The sequence below is a fragment of the Sciurus vulgaris genome, assembly GCF_902686455.1.
Source record: "Sciurus vulgaris genome assembly, chromosome: 2".
Taxonomy (NCBI): domain Eukaryota; kingdom Metazoa; phylum Chordata; class Mammalia; order Rodentia; family Sciuridae; genus Sciurus; species Sciurus vulgaris.
In genome coordinates this window covers 139058186-139072712 of record NC_136462.1, presented here as the reverse complement: position 1 = coordinate 139072712, position 14527 = coordinate 139058186, and the positions used below count along the sequence as shown (strand labels likewise).

At 37.4% G+C, this 14527-nt stretch overlaps 1 long non-coding RNA gene across 20 annotated transcripts in view; it reads right to left on the bottom strand.

Moving 5' to 3' along the window:
- The window catches only part of LOC306654856, a 116104-nt gene that overhangs the window by 42943 nt on the left and 58634 nt on the right, over window positions 1-14527 (bottom strand). For 16 of the 20 annotated variants that reach the window (XR_013762079.1, XR_013762080.1, XR_013762081.1 and 13 more), the window contains 2 exons: window positions 13166-13274; window positions 11156-11287 (listed from right to left, as the gene is read on the bottom strand). This is a non-coding gene — a long non-coding RNA (uncharacterized lncRNA). Of the gene's footprint in view, window positions 1-2215; window positions 2319-11155; window positions 11288-13165; window positions 13275-14527 lie in introns of all 20 variants that reach the window. The other 4 variants (XR_013762085.1, XR_013762086.1, XR_013762090.1 and 1 more) reach the window with 2 other exon arrangements.

The window sequence follows — 14527 nt, the reverse complement described above, 5'->3', positions numbered from 1 at the left end:
AAAAATTTTTTTTTTTTGGTATAAGGCTACTAAACCTCTAAATGTTTCTTAACCTACACAGTCATTAAACCATATCTTGTTTCTGCGTGCCTTTAATTTTCACATCTGCAGAATTGCTTTTAAAAATCAAATTAGATCTTTTGAAGGCACTTAAATTGCAACAACCTTATGTTTTTTCATATACTCTTGGGCTTCAGCCTTTTCATCTGGGTTGTGTGTCCAATTAATGGGATATCTCAAGGAAGCACTAATCATTTTGAAAACTTGAGACTATAAAAAGCAAGCAGACTATTTTCATTATAACTGATTGGATTGAGAATAGGCTACAGAGGAAATGTTCAATAATTATGATAACTTTTTAGATGAGATCTCTCTCTCTCTCTCTCTCTCTCTCACACACACACACACACACACACACACACACACACACACACAAAATGTCAATCACATAAGGTGCTTTTCACTGCTCAAAGTCTTTGAAGTTCAGTTTCTCTTGATTTCTCTTTGGGGTTCATTCCTGGGCATGTCAGAAGGCTGCCAAGAGTGGGTTTACACTGATTTTATCAGTTTGGATAACTCATTTGGCAAAGGGAATGTCTATTACTAGATGTAACTCATATGTTACTAAGTGTTTACTAAATTTTACTATTGTCAAAACACAGAGCCTCATAATACATGGAGAAACTATTCCCAAAAAGAGAAGATGGTTGTCTGAAGACCTAAAACAGATTTTTGCTCAAAAAAATAAATGTCCATAAACTATGACCAAGATTTACATATGCTTTAAGTCAAGTTTTTTTTTTTTTCTTAAATCATCTAATTGCATCTTTTTTTATCTACTTGCCTGGTGGGGAATTCTGTTCATTATATATTATGTTAAATAGAATAATTAGTGTTTTCAGATTAATTGAATGCAATAATTTTATCTAGTTCCCTAATAATGATGCTGAGTTTCCTTTCTCAAATTTCTGTACATCCAGATGAAACCTGGGGCGGGGCAGGGGAGGATGAGTTAAAAACCCAGATGTTTTTAAAGTTCCAGATGGGTGTCAAGTAAACAAAACATTGAGATTTTTTACTACTATTTTTCCTTTTTCATCCAGATATTTGGTGTCATATAGACACAGCCTTTATCTGTTCAGTCATCAGAGTGTTTTAAAATATCATTTGCTAATATCTGAACTCTTTTTTTTCACAGAATCATTTCTAAAAATCCTATTTAATTCATTCACAGAGAAAACAAGGATATATATTCTTCAGGAACTTAAGTAATGCCAAAGAGACTTATAATACAAGAATACTACCCAGAACTGTACCCAAGTCTTTATCAAAACATTTCATATCTGCATTTTTAAATGATGAAGGAAAATTCCAACTTAAATGACAGGAATTGGCAACTTACTTTTAATTGACATGCATGTGCTAATTTCAATTCTAGTAAGCCACGTCAGAGTCACAGGCTCTCAGGGGTAAATGACAACCATCTTTTCAGTAGGCTTCTTTCCCAACCTATTCACTCATTACTAAATCCTAAAATAGACTACAGTTGTTCCTTCATATCCATGGGCTCTGCATCTGCAGATTCAATCAACAATGGATCAAAAGTATTCAGGAAAAAATGTGTATGTACGGAACATGTACAGACTTTTTCTTGTTATTATTCTCTAAACAGTACAGTATAATAATTATTTACCTAATATTTACATTGTATTAGGTATTATAAGTCTTCCAGAGATTTTTTTGGGGGGTTGGGGAGGATCGAACCCAGGGTTCATATCTGCATTTTTATGTTCTTAACCATTGAGCCACATTCCCAGCCCTTTTCATTTTTTTGCTTTGAGACAGGGTCTCCCTAAGTTGCGGAGGCTGATCAACTGGTGATCCTCCTGCCTCAGTCACCCAAGTGATTGGGATTATAGATGTGTGCCACCACACCCAGTGAGATGATTTAAGATATACAGGAGGAAATATGTAGGTTATATGAAAATCCTACACTCTTTTATACAAGTGACTTGGGCATCCACAAGTTTTGATATCCTTAGGGGTTCTGGAATCAAGACCCTGTAGATCCTGAGAGATGACTAAACTTGAAATTTTAAGAACAATTTCTGCTTTGTGATTTTGGGTCCATTAAAGTACAGACCTAGGGATCTAGAGGCTTAATGGTGAGCCCCAGCACTTTCATTTTCTGTGTGCCTTAAGCCAATCACTTTACCTCTGAGCCTCCATTTACTCTTCTTTAAAATGTACATAGGGCCAGGGGTGTAGCTTAGTGGTAGAGCTCTTAGATAGCATTCACACAGCCCTGGGTTTGATCCCTAGAAGTGGATAAAGAAAAAAAAGAAATAATAACCTAAGGATCTGATGAAAGAACTCTGCACAGTCAAAATGCTTTATGAAAATAAAGTTATTATTAATATATAAAACATTTTATCATTAATTTTATAAAACATTGTTACAAAATAGTATCTCTATGTAAAAGTGTCCTTGTTAGGAATATGGAATCCAAGGGCTCACAAGAGAGAAAGCCACACTGAAGAGACTTGGAAAGCTATTTACTGTTTATAAATTATATGAAGGAATGACTTATCCCTGGTGAGGCAAAACAATACCAGATTCTAACTTACTTGTGCTTCAGTGCTTTGCCTATTTGAATCCAAGAACCAGTTTGAGCACTGCTCTTTTTATTATAAGGAAATAGAATAATCATCAAGCCCCAGATTTTCCTCTGATTGCAATAGAGTGCTTCTGCCAATCTAAGAGCCTATTCTTGACTGACTGGTGGACTTGACTTTCCTGGACTCAACAATATCTTCCCTCCTGGTCAATGTCAGAGACATTTGCTTTGCAAATAGTACTTGTGTGGCAGCCCTATAGGCCTCATGGTATCTGTCATGGGAGACTGCCTTCAGTTTTTTGACTATGGGTAAGGTGTCACCAAAGACCAAGCTTTTGAGCAACCCTCCTCCCCACAATATATCGAGGTTTCTAAGTGAGAAATCAACCCATGTGCTTAGAAAATACTAACCACTAAAAATCTTTTGGATATTGTAATCTAATACTTTTTTGTAACAGTTCTAAGATTTTTGGAAAAGACATCAAAACTTTTTGAGTTGCACATTGAAGTTATGGAAAGATTTGTGAAGTCTAGAAAAGGGGAATAAACAAACCAAGGGAAGATAATTTAGTTCATTACAATTTTTTTTTTAATTGTAGTGTAAAAATGCTACAGTTCAAAGCTCACCATGGGGAAACTCTTCTCAAAGTTTAGCCTAACTCCACCTCCCCCCATGATATGCCTATAATGAAGATGGAATGAATAATCAAGTTTCAGTTCTTCAACTTTGAAAGTCACAAATCACTCATTAGCATGTTGCTCCTATTTGAACACTTGCTTCAAAGAGCCAGAAATCAATACAAAAGGAAACAATAATAATAAAAGGAAAGATTTCTACCACCATAATAGGGAAAGGTGTGTGAGCTGGAAGAAAGCACAGTACAGAAGCCCATGACAAGTCATGATAAATGGGTCGTTATAAAATTCATGTTTAGGCAGCACCAGGCCGGGGATAATGCCATTCGTCATGGCAACACTAGGCCGCTAATGAGCCCTCATTGCATATTCATGTTCGCGGTGGTTCTTCTCTCCCTCCCACCCTGAGCTAGTGCCTGGAAATATTTCTACCTCAAGCTGAAGCTCAGCTTAGGCCTTCTTCTTCTTCCTCTTTTCTTTTCTTTTTTTTTTCTTTTTTTTTTTTTTTTTTTATTTGTTATGTTGCAGCAATTACACTGTAAAAGTGCTGCCCAAGATTGATTGCTCTGATCTGTAGTTCAATTGTAAATTAGAATACACATCCCCCCAGGGACACACGGCCCCTATTTGTGATTAAGAAAAAAGCCCCATAATAGACTAATAGCTAAAGTTCTCTCTCTTTTACTTTCAGGCAATTAGCTTGATGAAATGGCCTCTTTTTGTGTACCCTGGAAGTGTAAACCGATATCATAATGAAGTATATGATGTTTATTCTATTATTCTCACCTTGCCGGGTATGCAGGAATGCATAAGTAATAGCTGCTTTGTCTAGTACATTTACTGATTCACAAGTAAACTATTTCTTAAAGATGCAGTATGTGCTTTCTGAGTTTGAGTTAAGCAACCCCAACTGTGGGCTAACCTTCATGCAAAAGACTCTACTCAAGAAGAGGGAAATGAATTTCCCAGGTAGTGGTAAGAGCAGTACTCTGATATTCAAGAGGTATCTGGTCAAGAGGGCTGCCCTGAATGGATGAGGTACAAAGTACAATTGCCAGCATTTGGGCACCAGGGCTCTTTGGAAAAGTGTCCTGTTGTGACTTTGTGCCCAGCAAGCTATGTTGTGTATTTCATCTCCCCAATTAGTTTGTGGATTACCTACTCAGCCTCTCCTTTCGGTGGATGAATCTTTTCCTGCACAATGGTTATTTGTTCATCTTTTAGTAGATCATTCCTCCCACCTCAAAGAACTTGATCTCATAAGTTTCTCATGGCAAGAAAATGTTCTTTAGAATCCTATATGTATCTACTGACTGAAGTTTTGACCGGAGAGCTAATGATTTTAAATCTTATAGTTGGTACATTACCAAAGCCATCTATGTTCTTCATATGTAATACCTAAATATTTGTTTCCTTTTTGTGCATGAGTATCTTGAAATTAGAGAAAAAAATGTGCCCCAAATGACAAGGTAGAAAAAAATAGAAAAAGAAGGAAAAAATTATTATTAAAATCTAACTTGGACTAAATTGGTTTATGGTGCGTTACTTATGAAGATGTTAATTACTATTTTGATTCTACATTTCAATTCCCTGCCTGTCATGAATAGTCCAGTTTGTTTTACCCACCAAATGCTTTCTAAATTTGTGTTACCTGAAAAAATCCTATTTGAGTTTTTAGAAAATTGTTTTTATGCAAAAAGATCTTAATAATTTTTAATACTGACTTTGATGCACATTTTTTCAGGTACTGGGTATTGAACCCAGGGGCACTCCATCACTGAGTCACACCTCAGTTTTTTCTTGTATTTTATTTTAAGATAAGCTCTCCCCAAGTTGCCAAGGCTGGCCTTGAATTTGCTGCCGTAGCCTTTGGAGTCACTGGGATTACAGGTATACATCACTGCACCCAGATCATGTACATTTTTTGATTTGTCATATTTTCATATTAATTTGGGTTTTTTTTGTTGTTGCTTTGTTTTTTGTGGTACTGGTGATTGAACCCAGGGCCTTGTGCATGTAAGGCAAGCACTCTACCAACTTAGCTATATCCCCAGCCCTTCATATTAATTTTTAAGAGTCTTTGGTTATATGTAAATGAGCCCTCATTTCCCACAGGTACTCAAGGTATTGTCACATTAAATAAAATATTTTAAGGCAAGTTTGTTACTATATTCTGGAAAGAGATTCTAATGCTAACTAATTTACAAATATAATCCAAAAGGAACTACCAGAAAATAGTTTATACCTTCACTTTATATCTTCCTTACCAAAAATTCAAACTTTCTATCAATATTCATCTTGGAGGCTTAGTTTTAAACTCTATAGCTTTAAACTACATTCTGTAGTATAAACCTGCAACACAATAAGTAAAGTAAGTTATCATTGCTCTTAGAAATTTTTAATGTCTCACTCTATTGTCATAGAAGAAATATGGCATAGTAAACTTGTAAATGACATTAAGCTGAGAAGGTCTTTTTTTTTTTTTTTGAGGTACTAGGGATGGAACCCAGGGCCTGGTGCTTGCAAGGCAAGCACTCTACTGACTGAGCTATCTCCCCAGCCCCTGAGAAGGTCTTTTCCACTCAATTTACATCATGCGTCACATTTTTTCAAGGTGTTCTTTTTCTACATGATGCCTAAAAAAGTGTCATGGAAGTAGAGAGTAGTTGGCTACAGGGGCAGATGCCTGTAGTCCTGGTTTCTCAGGAGACTGAGGAAGGAAGTTGGAACGTTCAAGGCCATCCTAGACAACTTAGCAAGAACCTCTTTCAAAATAAAATTTAAAGAAACAGTTTGGGTTGTTGCTTCTTGTTAGAGTATTTTCCTACCGCGCGTGAGACACTAGGTTCAATTCCCTGTGCCTAGGGGTGAAAAAAAAAAAAAAAACAAAAACAGTAGAGGGTAGTATAATGGTTTCCAGAAGCTAGGGAAGGAGGTATAGGAAGAAATTAGCCAATGAGCAAAAAGGTACAGTTAACAGGAAGGAATAAGTTCTAGTCTTCTATAGAATGACAATAGATAACAATCATATATTGTGTATTTCAAAATGGCTAGAGAAAAGGATTTTGAATGTTCTCACCTTGAAGAAATAATAAATGCTTGAGGTGATAGATAAATTAATTACCCTGATTTGATCATTACATAATGTATTCATGTTTCAAAATGGCACATCACTATGAATATATACTTATTAGGTAATAATTAAAAATAAAATCCTTAAAGAGTATATTGATTCTATAATTTTAATGCCCCCTTTTCATGATACTTGAATTTCTTTCATATAAATTACCTTAGGTAAATAATCCTATCAGATCAATGAGCTAACCAATTTTATTATTACCCCAAAGTGAGTGGAGAGAAACTGAGGGTTGGAGAGGCTATATGAGTTACACAAAGTCACACACAATGCAGAGCTCAACCTTGTGCCCAGGACTTTGCTTTCAAAGCCTGAGCCCTCTATGGCATGTGGTGCTGCCTCTTCCCTGGCTGCACACCCACCACCCGTAGGAGCTCTTCAGAATCTGATGGCTCCACACATAAACAAGTCTTGTGATCTTCATTTACATCTGAGAAAGATCAACAAAATTATTTAAATACAAACACACACACACACACACACACACACACACACACATCTTGATTAAACACCTAGTAAGAAAGTCATGGTATTCACACTGTATCTTTACTTACCTACCTAAATAAGGTAGATAATCTGTTAGATTACAATATAGACTGGGTACATCTCAGCCATGAAGTCATTATCTAGATCATTCGAATTTGAGGGACCAGGAGATGGCCACTCTTTTCATAGTTCATGAATTGAATATCCTAAGAGACATGAGTTTTTATGTCCAGAGATTTGGTTGAGTATTTTCAGCAAATAATCCACAGGTCTTTGCTTATGTCACTTCCTCAGCCCCAGCCTCACCTCATGCTACATATTCTATCTCATTCAACCCTCAGCACCAATGTAGATGCAGCACAAAAGCACTTCTCTTCAGACATGTTCCTGACTTTTATTCCTTTCTCCCTGCTCCAAATACAGGGATGTTTATCTCCACAATGAGCCTCCTTCATCCTAGTAATGGCCTCTCTCCTTTTGAAGCCAGTGAAGACCAAATTTGGATCTCAAATGCAGCAGATATAGACTCTCTCCAGCAGGTACAGATCTGTCTGCCCTGGTGCCTTCCAAGCTCTATACCACTGTGTGTGGGAAAAAAAAAAAAAATAGGCTCAGAACTCTTAGCAAAGAAGCTTTGAGATACTCTTTGAAATGGCCACCATTTCAGGCAGAGGTGGTCACCAAACTCATGGTTTGTTCCTGTTGGAGTGGTCTTGAGGTGAAAACTACAACAAATCATACATACAAAACAGAAGCCACTGGAATAGACAAAATCATATAAACCATGACTTCTCATAAGAAACTACAACTGTCTGAACTTGAGAAAGAGAAAACCCCAGAAATGAGTCTAAAAGAATGAGCCCAAAACAGCATATAAATACTTCTAAATCTCAAATGTAGCATTACCTACACTTACAGAGAAAAAAAAAATAAGGGTATATGTCATTTCTTACTTATTCATTCAATACTTTATTCAGCTAATACTTATTGAGTCTTGAGAAGATAATCATAAAATAGACATCATCCCTGCCCTCGTGGAACTTACAGTTTAATAGGGGAAATGAATATTCTATGATCACATAAGTGAATATAAAACAGCATATTCTAATAGGTGCACAAAGTATAACTAAGGATAAAGTAGGATACATAGTGGAGATGATATATGCAAGTGATTCGATGCAGAAAATCTTGAAATAGAACCCTGACAAATGAGGTTATAGATGAAGGTATTGAGAAAGGGTGAAGTATTTCTGGAAATAGTTTGGCAAGCTAAAGCAAACTTAAACTGGCCAGCATGACTGAACCACCAGGAATTGATGATAGAATGGAAGGTGAAGAAGCTGAGGTAAGGACATAAGTGTTCAAGGCCATACCAGGTGGGGCCTTGTAGTCTGTACCCTTAGGTAGGAATTTTGGAAGCCACTTTAAATCCAATGAAAAGCAACTGAAAGTTCTAAGCAGGAAAGACATGAGATCAGATCTCAGAAACCTACCGAATAATGGTGTTATCCTGTTTTGTATAAAGATCCTCAATTTGTTAGGCTAGAAACATACAGCAGTTTCTCCATCACCAGCTACCAACCACAATCAAGGGAATATGACACCCTGGGTGTACTCTACATATGCATACCACACTCAAGGGAACCATATCTCCTTTACTGATGGAAAGCAGACTCCCTCTCCATCTCATGGCCTCTGTGAGCCTAACACCAGGTCTGCCAGCATTTAGTGGGAAAGATCTGCTACCAGGTATGATATCCAAGGGTCTTTGAATCAGATCAAATGACTGCTCTTGTGATAGGAAGCCACCTGCTAAAATGCAGGTGCTAGAAGATCCTACATATGGTCTTATGAAGTGGAATGAGAACTTGGTACAAAGATGGCATCTTTAGATCTTGACATCTTGAGATGCTGACCTTGACCATGTTGAGTCACTTTCCTAAACCCCTTGATCTGATTAGGACCCACCCGCTCAGAACCATAGCCCCCTGTCAGTGTGTGCTGTTGTCATTGCTTGCCTCCTCCACTTTACAGTGAACTCCACAAGACAAAAAAAGCACGCTTCTCAATCACCACTTTGCCCCTAATGCCTGGCACAGTGCTGAGCACATTTAGGTGCTTATGGTGTTAGCTTGTTTCATTTGTGCTATGGTATGCAATGTTCTATTGTAATTGTGAACTTTTTTCAATCTCCTCCTATGAGTTCTTTGAGAGCAGAGTCGATGTTTCCACATTTGTATCTTGAGTTTATCAAAGGGGTTGACTCACAGTTGGCACTTGATATAGGGTTGATTAGTTTATTAGTTCATTAATGGAAAGAGAAAGCAATTAAGTATAAAGGAACTTCATTAATGCAACCAGCTCTACCTCCTCATTAGTCAACCACAAGACGCATAAAACCACATCATCTAAGAATCTTGCATACTATCAAAATTGTTGTTGAAGGATACTCCTTTAAGACTGCCATACCAGGGATGGGGATGTAGTTCAGTGGGACAGTTCTTACCTAACATGTGCAAAGCTCTGTCCAGCACCTCAAAATTAAAGAATTGCTGGTATTTTATGCATTTCTACCTGTTACTACACACCTAGAAAAGAGTACATGTAAAAATTGAAATTTGAGTAAGATGTCTCACTGAATCATCAGTATTGAATCAATTTTCCACCTTTGACAATGTACTATGATTAAGTGAGATGCCATCTTCAAGGGAAACTAGATAGCAAAAACAAAGAGATCTCTCCAAATTATTTTTACAACTTCTTCTGAGTCTTAAACTATTTTAAAAGTAAACATTGTAATTTTTTTAAGCAAACACATTTTTATTTTTATATTTATGTTTTTATTTATATATACTCCTAGAACATCTAAGAAAGATGGTAGTGATTACATGATATAATCACATATTACACTGCATATAGGAATGCTATGTATCCTAATTCTAGACACTGCTTTTGTCTGGCTGAGTTGGCATCTAAAATATGGTGGGAGCCAGGCATGATGGCACATGCTTATAACCTCAGTGGATCAGGAGGCTGAGTCAGGAGGATTCCAAATTCAAAGCCAGCCTCAGCCACTTAGTGAGGCCCTAAGCAACTTAGCAAGACCCCCATCTCAAAATAAAATACAAAAAGGTGCTAGAGATGTGACTTAGTGGTTCAGCGCCTATGGGTTCAATCCCTGGTACCAAAAATAAATGAATAAATGATTAAATTAAGTTTGGTGGGGGAGGGCTGGGGATATAATTCAGTGGTAGAATGCTTGCCCAATATGCATGAGGCCCTTGGTTCAATCTCCAGCATTGAGAAAAAGATAGATAGATGATAGATGGATAGATAGATAGATAGATAGATAGATAGATAGATAGATAATGCATTATAATTGCCTGATTCAAACATATCTGCAAATCTTGTTTCCATAAACAATGTACCAAGAGCTATGATCTCTTCTTCTCTTTTCCTAGCTGGTCAATAACAAGCATTTCTGCTCTTCTGCAAATTCTACACTTTGGAAGAAAGCAACTACAAGCTACAGGGCTCTGGCAGCAAAATATTATAAGAAGTCAGAATGCCTTCAAACTTCTTTTTTAACCTAGAGTTGTACTTATGAAAATAATGCCAATTTTATAAAGAGATGTTTTAAATAAATAGTTATTTAAATAAATAAATGGGCTAGGACTGTAACTCAGTGGTAGAGTGCTTGCCTAGAATGCATAAAGCCCTGGGTTTGATCCTCAATACCACAAAAAAATAAAAAATTAAAATAAAATAGTGTCGAGGGTCACACTCCACAAGTGTTACTGGAGATTTTAAATTATATGTCCAAGATTCCACTGTTGGTTACATGAATAACAATGTGGATTATCACATCAAAAAAAAAAAGCATAGTCAATGAGTTTTTTTCTACTATCTGAGAGATCTAAAAACCAACAGCAAGATATCCATATATTTATAGAACAAGGTAAAAACTGCTTGAGCCCATGTACATTCAACAAGAACTCTCTTACATAAAGAGCTACAATTTAAACTACCATCCAGTTAATAAACTTCCTATAGTCAATAGGATGAAAACAATTTAAAAAACTGTAAATATAAACATAAAGTCAAATTCAAAGAAGAATGACATGCCTCCAGTTCCTTCCTTCTTTTTCTGGAACATGAAAACTCTTTAGTAGGTACATCTGAAGATGTGTATGTGCTCAGGATTCCCAAGTGGTGTGATAACCTATGTAAAACAAGTTCAGCCCAAGCTATGGCATGGCAGCTTTATCTTAGAGACCCACCGGTGTGTCCAGAAGATGTTCTGAAGGATACAGTGTGGTAACAGGTGGAGGAGAAGGGTGCCTCTCTGTTTAGTGGAAATGCTCTCTAGGGAAGGGCATCCATCCTTACTTCTTCAGGGCAACACCCATGAGCTGTAAAGACAGAGCATCACTTAGTAAAGAAACAGGAAGAGCTGGGGATGTAGCTCAGTGATAGATTGATTGCCTATCATGTGCGAGGACTGGGGTTCAATCCCCCACAGTGAAAAAGATGGGGAGGCAGGGGAAATACATGCAGGAATGCTTTAGTAAAACAGTTTGGATGTTGGACAAACAGTTTGGAATCAAAGAGGAAAATCTATAATTAACCTCTGGTTCTATCTGAACTGAGAGATTTCACCTACACAATCTTTTGTGCAGCAGAAATAAAGCTTGACTCCAAAGAAAACCCACTTTAAAATATCCCAAAAGAGATAAAATGCCTTCAAGATCTTGCAGCTCTTTAATGCTTGCTGTGGGCCAAATCTTGCAATTAGAATCAGTCACTTTAAGTGCTGAAGTCGTATAACGCTAATAGATCACTTTATAATGTGAGCAGTTTTTAAAAGTCGTATTTAATTTTCCATTATTACTGTACTGAATGCTGGTTGTGTCTGTCTATTCCATTATGGATTCTGAAGTCCATGGAGGGGACAGATTGCTGTTTGCTGGGCCATTGCTCAATTCTGGCTTTAATTCTCACAGACCTGAATGAGGACTTTAAACTAGACCATATTTCGACTCTCTTCAGAGTGTTTATTTTTGCTTCCAAACCAAATGATGAGGGCTTTTTTTGTTTCATAATTATTTTATTTTTAAAAACTACAGATTGAGGCAAAAGCCACAGTGGCCTGTGTGTGCACAGTGTCTGAGTGCGTGTGCAAGTTCACACAAGTGTGTGGTTTTCTTTAAGAAAAAGAAATGAACCAGAAAATAAGCCCTTAACAGTAACCTAAGAAATAAAACAAAATCATTTACAACACATGGGATTGAGGCAGGATATGTCAAGATTAGATGGTTTAAGGGAGCTATCCTGAATGTGGAAGCAATTATAATGAAATTCATGACTCATTAGCAAACATTCCATATTGTGTTTCTCATTTCTGGGTCAATGTAACTAGGAAATATAGACTTAAGATTGAGATGTTTCATTGACTTCAGTGCTAGATTATAGATAGTTGGGCCATACAATGACAGAAAGCAAAGGCTTCAGGGTTTTGTAGTTCTTTGCTTCTCAGATGTAGGCAATTTAGTCCTTCAGGTAAATATGAAAACATAACTTCAAAAATGTATTGGTAAGCATTAAGTTGGTTACAGAAGGGTTGTCTGTAAATGTAAAGTAAAAATTACATGGTGTAAATGTGTACTGGTGGCTGTCGGTGGGGATTTTGTGTGTGTGCTGTTTGGTATGCAAAATGGCTGGTGAACTCAAGTACCCAATACTGTATGTAATGGGAACCAGATGTCGAACAGAGAGAGAAAAATATTTTATAGCAATAAATGTGACATTGACTCTTAAAGGGTTTGCTGTTTATAACAACTTCTCAGTCTTTCTTTTCCTTGTATTTTCAAATAGTTTCAAGTAGATTGTGTAAGGAAATTATTCTATCTTAAACGACAGAGTATTTAAGTTGCCACTAACTTCAAAAAATGCATACATAAGGAGAAATGATCTGAAAAAGATAATTTTGGAATTCATTCATTTACCAAGGCATTGTGCTCAGCAATGCAAAAAATATATATTAAGGCAAATAAAGAATAATTCCTCCTGCCCTTAAGGAACTCAAAATATACTAGATGTGATAAGACACAAACAGCACAAGCAAGACCTGGGGAAAAGACAGGGAGCTCTGAGAATTCAAAGGAGGAAGAAAAAATTCCATGGCTGGCAGGCTCCAAAAAGGAGAATCCCATGCTCAATTTTCCCCACATTCACCCCTCCTCAGTGCTAGTACTAAGGCCTCCTTGGTGGAGGACTGTTGGCTCTCTTACATGACCATGGCAGTGACCTCCAACAGTTCAGCTCTCTCAGCCTCCGGCACTCACTTCCAATGTAGCCCCAACTTTTCTGCCAGAGTACCATTCTGTAGCACTGATCCATCTGAGAAAGAGAGCACACTAACAGTGAAGTTGCAAATTCTGTAATGAGGCTGGGGGCCCACTTCCAGCTTCATCATTTGCTGGTTGTGACCTCGGGAAAGTCACTTAACCCATCTCCCCCTACCTGAACTTTCTCATCAGTGACAGTACATGTCTCATGTTCTTAGACTGAGGATTGAGTGAGGTCCTGCACACAGCGTGATTTGTATGGCCCCAGAATGGATGCAGGACACTGTTAGAAACTATTTTAGCTGTCATCCTATCCATCATTCAATCTAGTTCTTACTGGCCAAATTTCATCTTGGCATGCCATGCTACTCATGAGCTGGGACTCGCATATACTTCTCCAATTCTCTCTGTGAACTCCTTCCCTCAAATACCAAACACTTTTGCCATCCTGTGTGGGTGCCACTGTCCAAGTGGACATTCTGTGCTCAAGTCCCACACCTCTGCACATGCCTTTCTATCAGCCTTATGTGCTTCACTGCCCATCTATAAACACAGAAAATCCCTGCTCACCCTGCAGGTCTCCCCTCTACCCAATTTTTCTTAGCTTTCTCTGATACCTTGTGAAAAACAAGGGCCTCCTTTCTCTAAGTCATGGAACACAAACAGTACAAAGAAGGGAAGTAGTGCAGCACCAAACAATAGGCAGAGGTAGGGACTGTGGCAAAAAAAGGAAATCTTATTCCTTGGTTAAAAGGTCAGCCTTTCTTCACTATTGCTAGGGCATAATGAGGACTCAGTATTGCCAAATCTTCCATTTTTCAATGGTAAGACAGAATTTTGAATTTTTACCTAAAAATTGCCAGTGGTTCATTGTTGAAAATGTTTTAAAAAATTAAATCTATAACTTTGGACCAAATAAAACAAAATCCCCAGGGACCAAATGGCTAACTGTGCAACCTCAGCTCTTGAAATATTAATTCTGAAATTTTCTTACAGGTGCATACTTGCATTCTAGCAAATTTTTCTTTGCTATATAATTATGTACATATCTATTTTCCCAGTACACTCTTTGAGGACAAGGACTCTGTTGGATTATCTTTTTCTTCCCAAAGTGCCCAGCACTGTAAGTGGCTCAAAGACAAATCTCATGAAATTCCATAATGATATATTTTTCCAAGCCTTGAAGCCAGGATAGGGTCCACAGGTAGAAGGTCATTCCTGGCAGGTCGAACAATAAAATGCTCATATTACAGATGTCCCAATTTCTAGGGAGGAAAATAATGTCATACTATTGTAAGTCTTAGT